This window comes from Sitodiplosis mosellana, unplaced genomic scaffold (assembly GCF_009176505.1).
Source record: "Sitodiplosis mosellana isolate CC-2019 unplaced genomic scaffold, AAFC_SMos_1.0 Smas_scaffold_6226, whole genome shotgun sequence".
In the NCBI taxonomy this organism is placed as follows: domain Eukaryota; kingdom Metazoa; phylum Arthropoda; class Insecta; order Diptera; family Cecidomyiidae; genus Sitodiplosis; species Sitodiplosis mosellana.
The window spans coordinates 8,786,482-8,802,737 of NW_022601467.1; the positions used below are offsets into that span (position 1 = coordinate 8,786,482).

The 16,256-nt window shown below is 38.2% G+C and overlaps 1 protein-coding gene across 1 annotated transcript in view; it reads right to left on the reverse strand.

The window, feature by feature from the left end:
• Positions 1 to 16,256, reverse strand: part of LOC129579392 (protein toll) — a 145,398-nt gene that overhangs the window by 73,862 nt on the left and 55,280 nt on the right. Inside the window, exon 2 of the mRNA XM_055469459.1 lies at positions 13,127 to 13,270. The gene's annotated coding sequence lies outside the window, so the exon portion shown is untranslated. The remainder of the gene's footprint in view (positions 1 to 13,126; positions 13,271 to 16,256) is intronic.

Here is a 16,256-nt window from a genome sequence, read left to right on the forward strand (position 1 = left end):
TTGCATGATTTCCACATTTTATGACGAGCAATATTACAAAAAGCATTCGCATCGCATTCTTTCATTAATTCATTTCATTCTTTTCGTTCTTCGAGAGTTTGTGCTCGTGTGCTTTTTTTTCCAGCGTCGACATCGTCGTCGCTGTCTTCTTTTATCAGAATTTCATTTTGACGCATTTTTCCTCTACCATGGCGTTTCGGCAAGTGGCATCGCCGATACATATTTCATAAAAATAACTCAGCGAGTGGTTTTGTTTGACGAATGATCAAATGCACATAATGTTAATAAATAAGATGAGAACCGAAGAAAAGTGTACATCATCTTCGCAGTCAAGCGATGATGGCATTATTTGATACGTTATTAAGAGAACGACACAGAAGAAATAGATAAACAAAAAGAAAATGACAAATAAATAGAAAATCGGCTATGTTTGGGTTTGCCAGACATTTTGTGTTGTTGGCAAACAGCTGTAACCGATGGCAGTCCACAGATGTGCTTGCGAATTAGACAAATCCGATTTTCGAGCGTTCTCTTCGTTCACTCGTTCGTTTGCACGCAATTGGTCTGGGTGCGCGCACGACCCTGCACTCCATATTGACATCGAGAGTGAGAGTCGCAGCAAAAAATAGAACGCAGACACTTTAAACGATTTATTTCTTCATCTGCAACAACCATAAATCGATCAACTTCCATACACCAAATCATTTGAAGATGCAGAGATACGCAGCAGCAGCAGCGGCGGCAGCTTGTGTTTGTTTATGGCTTATTGTTTTCATTCTGTTTGTTCTGGATTAAATGCGATTCCATCGTTGAACTTTTCATTTTCAATGGAGCGATATCAGGAGCGTGAGCGCGCGCGCCTTCGTATCTCGTATCATTCGCATTCTATAGATGTAATAGATCTGAAGTGTGTGCGTGTGTGTGTTTAGTTTTCGCAATATGTAATGTTCATTTGGTACAATCAAACTGTCATCAGTGACAGCTACATTTCATGGAACCGTCTCATAACAATCGCTATGGCTTGTGGTGGTCCTTGTTCCACAATCTCCGATTAACTTTCTCTCGGTGCAGCAGTACCCCTTTCTCCAATTTTCTACTTTGACATATTTGACAGAGGGTCTTGGGGACGCGCCAACGTTAGTTCGTCATACTGGCGAACATTTTGGCTTGATAAGAAGACACATTCAGCCAATAATCCAGAGCAAATAAACTTGAACTCGAATGATATATTTGCGTATACATAATATGTCATTGTTTATTTTGGTTTTCTTCTGTTGCGTTGAAAATTGCGATAAAATCGCATACGGCAAAAGGAACGACGCAACGATTGAAACGCAAACGTTTGCCAATTTTATATGTATGAAAATGCGACTGATGGATTTTTTCGCTTTTATTTTGGCTTTTTTTTCTTGGCTTGCGTTGTATTTGATTTTTCGTTTACTTCAAAATCGAATGGATAGGCCGGGGAGGGTGATGTGTGGTGGCGGCGCTCCAATTGATGGCATGATATGAAAGTGATAGATGTCTACTTGACTCACGTACACATTGTCGATGTGTTTTTTTTTTCTTTCGTTGTCACATCGCAAACACATTTTACTTAAACGCAATACAGTTCCTGGCTGTGTCACTTGCTGTGTCATAAATATAAAACAGTCTAAAAATATGTCGTAAAAGTTTAGGTCGTGTCACGTTAGCTGTGAACATCGCACAGAAACATGAAAAAGAATTATGCGTTCGGGTCATTATAAACGCGTGAGAATATGTGTGTTTGTGTGTATTTCTTTTGAATGTATTTTCATTCGCTTTTATAACAAAGTTCGTTTTTTAGTATGATGATTTTTTTTTCCTGTCGCCTCGTTTAATATAGGCAAATCCTTTGTCGAGCAATTTACGACACGTTGTCTTGACGATTTGTAACAAAAATTTTGTCTTTCATTCAAAGTTTTATTAGACTTTTCCGCGACTAGAAACTTTTGGTCATTTTTCTTCACTTTGCTGCACCTTTTGCACTGATTATTCCGCCCAAATGCATATGAGTTTTGAAATTGCTTCCGCAAAATATGCACAGATATGTTATAGACGCATTAAATGTAGGTAAACGAATTAACAGCTTCCTATTGAAATGGATTTGCGATAAGGAAAACAGGAGAAGAAGCGGCAGAGCACCACTTTAAATGAAACGTATTCGCAACCACTGTGCACTTGAGCTGTGAGTGTCTGTATGTGTGTGTGTGTGTTAATGTGTGTGGATGTCATCGACGGCTAGAAGTAACTGAATTTTTATTTGCCAAACATTTTATCGTTTCATCCTCGATCCATTATCGCAATGTCACGAGCGAAAATTGGCGATAACAAATCAGAACGTTAACAGCTAATGCGCTCCAAAATCCCGAAGCATTTTCCGTTTTTAGTGATAAGCCGGATGAGATAGATTTTCTCTGTGTGGCACAAATTTTGGGGTTTCCCCAGAACAACATCAAGTCATGACAATATCACACAATCCCCACACACAAACACACATCCGGGAGTGGTGCGGTATTTTGTGTGTGTGTGGGTGGGTGAAGTGTAGAATCCCCAATCGTTAAATACACACGCATTGCGGTGTTTAAATTTAAATATCTTTGCCGATGTTATAATAATAATAACAAAACGTTGGGAACGCGGTTTAGCATAATATTTTGTATGCATCGAACATGGGATTTGGAACAGTTGCGATGTGTTTCGCCGTCTTTTTCTTTTAGTCTTCTTTTTCATTTTTTTTTTTTGCGATGTCTGCGTGGCGTGTGATGTATTGAGAAGATTTGGGCGCACAGTTTTCGTGAAGGCCAAAGTTGAACAAGAGCAAGAAGCGAAAGAAAAAAGAGAGTAACTGAATTGAAAAACACACACACACACACACACACACACACACACACACACACACACATACACCGCAGTGAGTTTCAAATGAACAAATTGAATTCGATCGACCTTTAAGCTTGAGGGGTTACTAAACAGCTTCACATTCACTGCTCATTTCCAATACGCACACACAATCAAGTCATAAATTTTAATATGTGTAGCATTTCTGCTGATTCGATTTGTGTATTCGCATGGAGATTTACGTCCCGCAATGCTATTTCCACGTATACACAGCAACAGTCGCAGCAGCAGCAGCAATATCGATACGAATGTGTTGTATATATTTATCAAAATCAGAATAATTGACACTTAGCAAGATGATTGGTTACCACGATATAACGATATGTCAGGGATAAATTCAATCAAATACTGTTTGTCTTGCAGTTTTTCCACATGCTCTGCTTCTTTCCGGCCTTGCCGATGCGTAAGTGAGCGCGCGCTCACTCGTCCGCTTCACGCACATTCGGCAGTAAATATTGAAAAATTCCATAAGTAATAATGTTAACGGCATTCGGAAAAGCATTTTGTGCCAAGTGTGGATGCGCGCGTGTGTGTGTGTGCGTATCCTTCGACATTCCATCAAACGATTGTCAATAAAACGTAAAACGATGCGCAAATGTTATTCATTCATTGTCATTTTGCCAAATGAAATCCATTGGTTTGATGTGTGGAACACCCAAACACACACACACACACACACACACAATTATGGGACTGTTCTCGTTATTTCTTCGATCCATTACGAGTTGTCTTTATCCATCGATCGCATTCATCGATTATTATTATTTGTTTTCTGTCTTCCTGAGCTGCGCTTATATTATTTTCGCTTCCTTTTCTTCACATTCCATTTGGTCCATTCCCATTTCGAACGAATATTGCCATTATGCGCGCTGCATACACCGAACGAGAAGCAAAAATCAAATAATAATAACGATTCTTCATCGATAAAATCGCATTGTGGCTCATTAGTATGAGTTGTGCTTGCTGAACGGAAATGTTGTTCTTTGCAAACACAAAATGCCCTGGCTTAAAGCGTCACATATTTGTGTGTCGTTGACTTTGAAAATGTAAATTTCGTTTCTCTCTCTCTCTCTTCTCGGTTTCGACGTAATAAGTTCGATGAGTGTTTGGAATTTTCGGCAACAAAATGTTGGTTTTAGAAACTGAAGAAAAAAGTCTCTCGTTCCGTTGACTTGTCGTGAAGCATGTAAAAATTCGGCAACAAAACACAACCGAACACGAAATGAAAAAAAGCCAACCACAGCGACACACACACCGTGTGTATGCTCGCTCGCGCACACTAGAGCTTGTGCTGTGCACAGGAGGAAACCGATGAAAGCATCCAATTTCATTTTTGTTACCATATATTTATGTTATAGATTTTGGTGGTGGATCTGTGGCCGTGCGTTCGTTCGTTCGTGTGTATGTGTGTGATTGTGTCGGAGAAGCGAAAAGAATCGTAAAATTACATATTTTTTTGCTGTTTATTCCATATTTATTTTGTATTTTCTTCGATTTTTTTCTGCTTTCATCCGTTTTTTTATTGTAAATATATTGAAGCATTTTTTCTTTCGTATATGATTTTTTATCACATTTCATCCGCATATGTGAATGTTGTGCACAGCTTTCGCTTTTGCCATCACCAATGCCGTTGCTTCTCGCGATTGAATATTTCGGGTTTTCTCATCGAACAATAAAATAAAAACGGAAAAGAGCCCAAAATTGAATGAAAGCTTCTTCAGATTTTTTTTTCTTCTCTTTCCTACTTATATATCAACATTCTTGTCGTCTTTTCACATTTCGCCCGTATGCGTGTGTGGCTTATGTGTCGCATTTTATACACACATTTGACTTTTGATTGCGATTGGGTTGAACTAAATGTCAACATTTATTATTGTTGTTACGTTGTCACACACACTCATCCACAGTGTAAAAATTAAGGCGATACGACCGATTTTTGTTAACGGAACAAATTAGGAAAATAAATTCGACACAACCGAATAAATTGAATGCGACATTGTGCTGATGCAAAACCATTTACACTAAAATCGATATCACTTAAAATATTCGTATTTGGCTTCCATTCCAAAATGAGAGAGAGAGAGAGAGAGAAAACAACTTTTCATTTTGCCAAGAAGCAATTTTGATGTGTCGTTTCGATAAGGATGTGTGTGTGTGTTTGCGTTCGAGCGACATAAAGTCACCGTGCTCCAACGTTATACATTTCAAATATAGACGCAAATCGAATGAAAAATATGAGAAAACAAAAGTGTCGCTTTTTCCGCGAACGCCTCGCAACGATAGTAGTGCCATGCTGGGTGTTCGTTGATGTGTTTTTCTTTTTTTCTGCCTTCAACGCGAGAGGAAATTAAAAATGTCAAATCAAATTACGGTATTTTTTTGTCTTGAATGCAATTTCTTTTTAAAATGAATCGAATATTGAACTTATTCGCATGTCTCGCTTTCTATTCGCAGCCGCCAATCTATGTATATATCGAAATATCGAGCATGACTTGTGTAAATGCTGTGCAGGTACGTACGTACAGTGGCATTTTTTCAAGTGGCAATGACACCCCACCACAGAATGAATTGCGTGGCATCGTCAACGTATGCAAATGGCAACAACGAACCCGACGAAAATACTATAAAATATTTTCGCCAAAGATGAGAATTTATAATTTTTCCAAATTCACTGTCTTCGTCAGTGTTGGCTCGTCTCGGTTCCATTATCCTTTTTCGATTTGTTTATTTTGTTATAAGTTTTGTGTCGTGGCTTGTTTTTATTCGATCGTGCCACGGATGCTTGCAAACCTCTCGTTCTGAACACTTGCCGTAGATGCGTAATCCGAGCGAGGGTGAACAGGGCACACAAGAGTGTATGTGCCTTTCTCTCACTCTCTCTCTCTCTCTCTCTCTCTCTCTCTCTCTCGAGTGCGCGTAAGCAAACGTGTTTAATATTAGTCTTTCACATCGTGGCTGGCTTTTCTTTCGCTTTTAGCTTCTATTGGAAGAATCTGTGCGCTGGAAACAAACAAGAGTGCTTAAAATAGGACATGAGTCGTCCAAACGGGACTTAATTTAAATAAATTATTGTGATTCGGCGAAAACAGGAGCTGTGTGAAAAATTGTTGTTGTTGCCGTTGTCAACGCGTCATGGAGATGAAAGAAAAAGAAACGTACACACCAAAATGCGCGAGGCACAGATTCAATACGGAAATAGTGTGTGCCTGTGCGAGTCGGTGGTACAAAAGCAGGCCAAAAGCATCAACACCAGCCAAAAATCGGTATGCGTGAACATGAACTCTCGGTCGCTTCATAGTTGCATTTTAAACTGTGTGATTTGGTCGACGCGTGTACCACATTCCACTCATCTGTAATTATTCTCGCGCAAATGAAATTCAAATCGCGAGCACATTCTTTTTTTCTCCGTTTCGCTTTGCTCATCCCATTTCGTGGGGCATTTTTCTCTTCTGACGTCTGTTGTTGTTCAAGCTTCGGGCACAGTTTGAATATAAATTGGCTAGCTATATCCAACAGAACATTTTCGCTTCATTATTCGGCCACTCAATGAAACGGCATGTTGCCACGTGATCAAGATTCACACAATTGCTTGCTTCGGATAAATTTTCTGATTAAGTTTTTCAAGTGTCAAATCTGACTTGCGGCCAAACAAAGAGAAAACCAAATGGCAATTTTCGCTTCTGGCAAAAAAAAAACATTCCGCAGGCCAAAAACAAAAACTTTTCCAAGTTCGAATTCAACATCATCACAGAAACTTCAACTATTACGAAAACTGTAAATAGTTTTTTTTTTGTTGCATTTTGTTTTCGGATAAAAACAATCTGAAATTTAATCACCTGCTCAGCACGGATTCGTTTTGTGAAATTAAAAAAAAACATTTCCCAAAAATTCGTTTGACACTGTTGCAACGATTGTCGGCAGACATGGCTTCAGTTCGAAGCAAAAATTATACAAAAGCATTACGTGCATTAAACAATAAATTGAAACCAAAGAATGCAATCGAGAAAAGAAATGAATTTTTTTTCCAGGCACTTGAACGAATAACGAACGAACGATAGAAAAAATATTGTATTCTCTATCGAAATGGCTTTATCGACTTTTTGTATCGACGATTGGAAAGTGCAGGAAGAAAACGAACAAAAAAAAACGCCGAAACACTGCTCCATCTCAGTTTAATACTTTTAAAAATAGTTCAAGTGAATGGTTTTCGTGGTACGCGTCGTCGAGTGTGTATTGTTATTGCGATACATTGTTTTCAGCAAAGTGCTTAAATGCACCGAGAACATGAACAACACACTAACTGTTACTTACTTATGTTTCCTTATTTCATTTTTGGCCATCGCGTTTCTCTCTCTCTGCGCTGTTGTGTTGACGCTTTTGCAACTTGTTTGTTCTTGTTCACGACAGATTGCACGAAAATGTTCGACACGAGAAGAAAAAGAGGAAAAAGCCAACAAAAAAGTGCACATACACAGAGAGAGTGAGAGCCAAACACTTTAATTTGCTACTATGGCAAACAGTGTGCAACGATGAAGCACCAGTATTACAAAAACGGATTAAAAAGATGACGTGCTACTACGAAAAGTATAGCTGGCGCACACAACAATACTAACACAAAATTGCACGATAAACAATTCAAAGTGTAGTTGAGAAATAACAACGAAAATGCAAAACTAAACGACAATAATAATGACCATTCAAGAGAAATTAAACTTGTGAATATCATTTTTTGAATATGCAAACAAAACACGACCGAAACAATGACGATGCGAATGAATGAAAGGAATTCAAAGTAGGAAGACATAAAGGGAAAAAAATGCGAACAAACAATACAAGCCAGTTAAAGGAATGGTGATAAGAGGCGCAAATAATCAAGGGAAAACTATGCGCCGCATAGTACAAGAGCGTGAAATAATAAAAAAAACTCCAGAAAATTGTTCAATAGTGAAAAATAACGAAGCGAGTGAAAAAAAAAAACGAAGAAGAAGAAAAAACAACGGCCAGAATGAAAGAGTCAGTGAAATTAAAGTGAGTGTGCCTGAGCTGGTGACTTTCATATCGAGAATATCATGCTGAGCAATAGTAAGCGTCAGCTAAAAATGAGGAACGGAATTTTATGTATTATTTTTAATTGTTTGCCGTGTTAAGTGGATTTTTTTCCCTTCTGCTCGTTCGTTTTTGTGCACCACGATTTTCTTGAGTTGCAACGCGCGCGACTACCGTTTGAATATTTGAAATTGTAGCCACACTAGTTGGCGAAAGCGGATAGAAAAATCTTTTGAAATGCAGTGAACCTTAAATCGGCACCCAGGCCATTTTCGTCGTGACAACAAATAATGGGAACACAATGTCTTAACATGAAGAAGCATGGAGCGAAATGTAGGGGGAAAAAAATTTGAAATAATCGATTGTTACACACCACGGCACCAGAAATGCCAGTCAATAGAAGTAAATACGGTTTGTTGAATGTTGCACACCGTGCACATTGAGCCGAGATAAAATGTTATCTCTCATCTCGTTTTTCTTTTCTTTGAGAAAAAAATTCGCTAGAAATTTCTCTTTTCACAGATACCATCACGTAGCATTTTCTTGCTTAACGGCCACCGTCGATTCATTCTCTTCGCTCAAAAGCTTTGTCAACCTTTGAACCACCACCACTACCACTATATGTGTGCACTTCAATCGGGTTAAAAACACCTTGGCGGTGAATGTGCAGCGCGTGCATAAATGTTTGATCGAATGGAGTTTTTTGAAGAATATTTTTCGTTATTCAACGAAGTGGCAGCAAAAAGAAAACACATCGACGAAAAGGACATAGATCGGGCCAATTTTCAATGCTTTGTGGCTTTTTCTATCGCTTTTATAAAACGAGCGCACACACACACACACACACACACACACACACACACACACACACGCCCATCTACATAGAAATGCAATTCAAATAGAAAAGATCGAGCAATATTAAATATGCAAACGTGTGAGAGATAGATGCATCTGGATGTTCGCTTGATTGTCTGTCAAACATATTTCGAAGGGAAAAATATTCAGAAGAAGCGATGGCTTGCGATGAAACGATTTTGCAATGGCATCTTGTGCACATCAAATGAGATTCCATGCTCATCTGCCGTCTTCACATGTTCCACTTACATATTGCGTTCGATGCCACACTCGTTCGCTCGTTTGCTTTGAAAGAAGCGCGCATAAAAGAACGACTCGTACATTTCATGAATTCACATTGTAGTAGAACGCGCAAACAGAACCACACGTTATGTCATATCACTCCTCCCATGCACGCTGTGCCCAAAATTCATTTCATGCTATTTGACACTGTCTGTGTACTAAGTCTCATTTCAAGTGCAGATTTTTATGCGCATTCTCATTGCCGTATGTCACAAATTGGGTTCGGTGCGTTTGCTCTTGATTTTCTTCTCTCTTTTTTTTAAATACGCTTTAATTAAAATTAATTAACATCTTTTCATGTTCCAGTGTTTATGAATATGCGCGCAAGTTTTGACATCTTATTTTCAACATCATTTCACTTGTGTGAATGTGACCGAGTCGACGACGACAATAAGAGCGAATGAACGGAAAAATCATAATACGTCGCATTGAATTTGAATGTGAAACGAAAACTCGCAGAGAAGGTCCTGAAAACAGAACGAGAAAGAAAAACAACAACAACAGCAACAACAATGGTTTCGGCATACAAAAACACAAAAGTCATTAATATAATGAAAGCGAAATGAGATTTTCAATGTGCAGCACTGTGTATGTGTCTGTGTGGATGTGCTGTTTTTGCTTTCGGGTGAATTGTACTCGACATTCCGTCTTCATCTCTCCTAACGCGTTTTTCTATGACATTTAATAATTCCCTTTCAAATACGACGAGCAAATGAACTGGGTAACGGATTGAATGTCATACAAAAATCATGGCAAATAAAAATGAAGTGTATGTGTTTATATATGAGACGACGTATGAGATGAAATCCGGCGTCGTCGTGTAATCGACACGGGTTTTTTCTCAGTCAACTTCAAAAACATCGTTGTGTCGACATTATATTTGCTTCATTAATTTTTCCATTCTTTCTTTGTTTGCTTCGGTTTGACGTAGTGAGTATTCATGATTTGACGTGACACTGTGCATAAATGATATAATCTACACCATCAATGTGAACGTGAACTCTTCGACGCTACTTTTTCTCTCACTCTCGATCTAATATCTTTTGATAAATCTTGTGACAGCCCATCTTTGAAATTCGAATGGGGCGATTTCTCTGTGTGTCACGTGAAGAAAGCACCAACATATGTCTATGAAATCTGCAGGGAAGACGGCAAAAATATGCTATAATAACCATATTTGTTGAATATAATTCATTCATTCATTCATTTCTTTCTCATTTATTTTCTGCCTTTGAATCGGTAATCTCTATTCCGATAATAAATTACATGCCATTTCAATTGAAACTCCAATTTTGAATGGGATCATTTCGAAATGATGCTGAATATCATCACACTAATTAAGACCCTGGGGATGGCAAATTCATGGCATATGTTTTTGGCTAAGTGAAGAATGTCGAACGATAAGGTGAAATTTTAACTAAAATATAAAAAAAATCTCCGACCAAAAGGAAACATGTCACCAATAAAAGCACGTGGCTCGCCAGTTCCGATGGTAAGTCACCATTGATGATGATACGCTGTTCATAGAAAATACAGCAACAAAAATGCGGACCGAAAAAAATAAAATTTGGTATCGTTGGGATTGTAAAACACAAACGCTCAACACAAACGCTCAACACAACCTTATAGTCTGACTCTGTTCGTCTTTTAACAACGTCGTTGAAAACGTTGACGAAAATTCAACAAAAGAAAAAATCCTCCTTAATACACACACACACACACTGTCGGCATCAAATTGTATTTGCTGCTTTTTATATGGCGACGCGCGCGTTTTGTCTCATCGCCAGCCACTTATCATATGCTTATCGCTGAGTCGGTATCATTTCCATTTCAAAGCACATTTAAGCATCCTTACGCATAATTACGTTTACAACCAAGCAAAAAAAATGATTAAAAAGCAAAAATGTTAAACAAAGAAAAACGTAGCGAAATCAACAAGCTACATCATTGCGTGTGTGCGTGTGTGTGTGAGATGGTTTGTGTGCCGGAGCAACCGAACGCACATTCATAAGACTCTTAATGGATGTTTTCGGTGGCAAAGAAAAATGTAAAGAGGCAGCATTGAGCACACAAGTGTATATATATGGGTGTGTTTTATCTACATCAGGCAGAAATGAATATTTGGCGTTAATTAAATATTAAATCCAAGAAAATGTAATTTTTCTTCAGAGTTTCGGCTTGTGCATTTCATTTTTAAAATCCAGCTCGTCTCTTTCTCATCATTTGCGTATAACTCGTCGCTCAATTGCATTGAAATCATGGCAAAAATCTGTAGTCTTATATGATTCATTTACTCCCATGATTTACTTCAATAAATTCGTTAGGAAAAATGCTAAGCCACAAACGGAAATCGAGAAATACACAGAGAGCAAAGTTTAATGGAATTGAAAGGTTCGTTACGCGATTATTTTTCAACTCTGTTTCGAATCATTTCTCTTTTTTTTTCTTCATTGGAATTGAAATACAAACTCGTTGAAAGTCTGATTTGTGTGTTTTTCTGTCAACTTCAGCTAACTTTTTTTCTGGGTTCCATTCCGGGATAAATCATCATTTTCAAATTAAATGCAAAGTTGAAACAGTGCTTAAAATTGATATGTGTCATTTGCACACGAAATGGTCGGATTTTTGTCAACGCAAAGGTACATGTAAATGGCTTGACGACAACGACGACGACGACGATGACGAACATGAAATAAACATTGCGATTACTTGTGTTTAAAGCGCGCGCCAATTCCTCGGTGAATAATTTCAAATGTGACCGATCGAAGGCGAAAACATCAAAATGAGCTGCTGCTGCTGAAGCAGAAGCAAAAGATGGGGCATGAATGTGGATCGAATTTGAGGCGGGATCGGAGAAAGTTTGTTCGCTTCAAGAGAGCAAACAGCATGTTCAAGATTTCAGAGTCTTGGCATATTCGAAGCTGTTTGGTTTATTTAATTGTAAAATACGCAAAATGCTAATAAAATATCCGTTAATATTGCTCCCTTGTGCATAGTGTACCGGCAAAATGACTGACACTCAACCATACAGCTGCATTGAAGTAAAAGTATCATCATTATATCGTTGCCGCAGTTCTATTTGTCTCAACAGCTATAAAGCCACATCACGTGCCATCGTACTCGTACACTTTGGCCCCAAATATTTGGCTGTTTCTTTTTTTTTTCTTAGTTAGCTGTTGCTGTTGTCGCTATTGCGGGTTTTTCTCACTCGCACTCGTTCATTTCAGGCTTTTTGGAGATGTCGAAAAGCGTTTGCACACACACACACACACACACACACACACAGGGACATTTAAATGCATCTTGTTGTCGGTACGCACACCATAACACACCAGAATTTCGTTGAATGCTCACTCAATCCTGGCAAATATGCTACGGTTTTTTCTTTCAGCTGTTCCAAACACTCGTTGTGCTTTTAATTCGGCACAATGAGTCAAATGAGGGCGACAAAGCAGAGTGGTTGATGTGAGCGAAAGGCCAAATTAAGTTACGTTTTAACTTTAATCACGACTTTTTGATAGACTGAACACAGAAAAAGCGGCACACAGAGGGGGCGAAAAAAGTGCGCAAACACACAGAAGATCTGGGGATGTGAGAAAATTAGCGTTAGCTTCTTTTGGTTTGATCAAATTGTATTCCGTGCACGAATCCATACATCTTTTCATTAGATCAAATTAACACGATGACACTCAACTGAGTGGGATGAAGAAGAAAAAAAAAACGCGACGCTCAGATTTCCAAAGTGAACGGAAATAAACGAGACAATGATTATTAAATTGACGAAATTGGAAATGGTCGCAATCCTGTCACATTTTCCAATGCATCGTTGATATCCTTGGACACAACTTTTGTCCAAAGTCAAAAAAATATCACATGCGAAAATTGTACACAGGATACGCATCCAAAACGAACCGACTAATTCAAATCGATTGACACATTACTTAATTCTGCCGGCGTATTCGATTTTACTTAACGTGCATACAAATGACACGGTGGTTTGACTTTTTTCTGCTGTACTTACCGTTCAGTTGTACTCCTCAATTTAAACTACAGATTAATCCGATTCGGTCTTCTATCTATCTTTCTCCCTCTCTCTGTCTTGCTCCTACATTCGCACTCCGATTAAATTCGAAATTTAAATTCGGATGCGATGAAATTTTATTCCCTGCAAAAAATCAATTACAAAGAAAAGAGAATTGTTTAATGAAACGACGGGCTAATGAGAATGTGTAAATAATAATGGATTTTTTTTGGATAGGTTAAATGTATTTATGCCAGAACAATTGAATGCCACATTTCAAACGATTGTCGACTCCATTGCCATAATTTAAATTTACCGAAAAAAAGCACATACACACGCAAATGGCTTTTCCTCTGCCGTTTTCATTTTTAACGAAAATAAAAACATACACCATTATCAGATTATCAAGAACTTTCGCTGTTGCTCAAAAATCATTTATTCATTTTGCACATATCAGCTAACGCTGGTTGGTATCGAATGGAAAATGTGTCGAACTGAGTGTTCGAATTGAGTATATTGTGCCGAATTGTGAAGAGAAAGAGAGAGAGAGAGAGAGAGAGAGAGCGAGAAAATAAAACACAACAATTGGTACGTTAAAATAGTGTTCAATCATAATAGCATTAAATCGATGGGCATTATCGATGATGAATGCGCAGCTACCAGCTTTTTCTCGTGGCTCCGGCTCTTTCATTAAAACCATTCGAAAAGTCTTCAATTTTGCAACGAATCACACAAAATTTGCAATGGAAATGAATCATGATGTATTTTGGTAATTGAATTTGGTGCACATTTTTGGGGTGGCGAAAATCCTTGAAATGTTCATTAACCCTCATTTTATGTGGAATATGTGAAATGAAATGGTATTTGTGCAACAATTTTATGGAATAATCCAAAATGATTTGAACTTTTGATCGATCAAATGCAATTCGGTCGCGACGAAAATGGATTTTCTAATATTCACACAGAAACAAAAATGAACAACCGATTTATTGTTAGAAAAAACTGTATTATCATACATAGAAAATAAATCACAGCACCGCGTCGATATTGTCGACAAAGAACAACAGAAAAACTCCAGAAAAAACAGAAATCGACTGAAATAAAATAAAAAGAACAAAAGCCGACAAACAAATTCCAGTCAACGAAAATAAATTTCGAAATAAAAATTACGACCAAAACAAAGGCATTCCAAAACAACGGACGACACCGTACACCATCAATTCCACACAAAACATACACAATTCCCGCTCTGATTTCATTTTCAATGTCTGCATTTCGTGTGTTTATTCGAAAATATCCATAGACATCGATTGAATGAATCGTATTTGGCATGTTTATATTTGCGATTGAAGGTTTCACTTTTATCTGCTTTGCACCGTTTACCTTTCCACAGCACAGGAAAAAAATGAGCGCACAAGCGTGTTCTTTCTCGATCCGAGCGTAAAAACCAGTTGCCACATAGATAAATAGTATAACGAGATTCCAAACAATGTAAAAGAAAAAAATTGTCACAAAATGGCAATACAACGACGACGACACGGCGAAAAAAAAGTGTTAGAGTAATAACAATAAGAACAACAGCACAAAGCCCATCTTTATTGTATTTTCGTTTGTGATTTTTCGCTTTGCATTCGAAATATACACAGCGAGAGATAGAGAGAGGCACAGAGAAACAGAAAGAGAGAGAGAGAGAGAGAGAGAGAGAGAGAGAGAGAGAAAAGTTGAAATAACATGGTTGATACAGTTTTTAGTTCTACTTTCACTGATCGTTCTATGCGCTCGTTTCACGTAACTTTTTTTTTCTCTCACTGTTACTGCTACTTTTCTCTCTATATGCTGTGTCGTTGCTGTTATTGTGGTTGTTGTTTTTGTTTTTGTTGTTTTGGTATCTTTTCGAAGCCTTGATTGTTTTCTTCCATCGCATTTACTTGTTTACTTTGCTTTGTTCTGTTTGGTTCAAAGTTTAGAGGTTTCCGCTTTTGTATACTATAAGTACGAAAATCAGCAAAGAGAGAAAGATAGATCGAGAAAAAAAAGCTTTGCGGTCTAACGAAGACACTACAAAGTAGACATACACACACACACACCGACACACACACACATACAAAAGCAACGAAAATTGTTGTGAAGCGTGTGGATTTCGGATGTGTAGGTTCGTTTGTGCGCGCCTTGTTGAAACGGTTGAGAATGATGTACACTTTGAAATCTCATGATGTGACGTGGCCCTGAGCCTGAGGTCGGTGCGGCTTTTAAATACAACTTTTTCTGTCGATTTTCATTTTTGCTTTTCTGTTTGAATTTCCTTTTATGCCCGACGGGCGACAACACGGATAAAACACCAACTTTTTACTCAAGCTCACCGAATTCGTTGGGATTTCTTGCGCTCGCGCGCGTATATACGTACGTATGTTGTTCTTTCCTGTGCTCTCTTCTCCCGTGTCCTTATTCGTGTTTTTATTTATATTTGTTGTCTGTTGATTCAATGTTGCGAAAGAAACAGCCGGCGGGAGAAAAGAGCATTTACCAAGTTTCACATTGGAATTGGCCGCCGCCACCGCCACGGTGCTCGACTCTCGGAAATCGATAGCGCACAGATGAGTCAACTTTTGTTAACCACACTTGCTTTGATTAAGTTTCAGTTCTTCTGTTGGTGATTGAATTTATGGCGCGAGAATTTGTTATTGAAAAGCATCGAATTTCAATCCGACGCTAAATTGCGCTAAAAGCCGATAATCAAATCAAATAAAACTTTCCTGTAAACAAATGGTTCATTTTTTTTTTCATTGGCCTTACTATCGAGTAGTTATTTTATAAATTGTCACTGCAATAGATACCATTGGCTAGAGTTTTTTTTTATCGCATAGCGTGAGAGAGAGAGAGAGAGAAATTTGAAAGTGCGATGGAAAGCAAAAAAAAAGAATGTCCCGGTGGTAAAATTTGCGGAATGCAGTGAATGCAAGCCATTGTCTCTCGTCAACATCAGCGCATTTCGAAAATGTGCGGCTAATGTAACGCCAAACGCATAAATGGAATATTTTTAATTACGTGTGTGTGTTCGCGCTATTCTGCTCTCTCTCTCTCTCTCTCTCTCTCTCTCTCTCTCTCTCTCTCTCTCTCTCTCTCTCTCTCT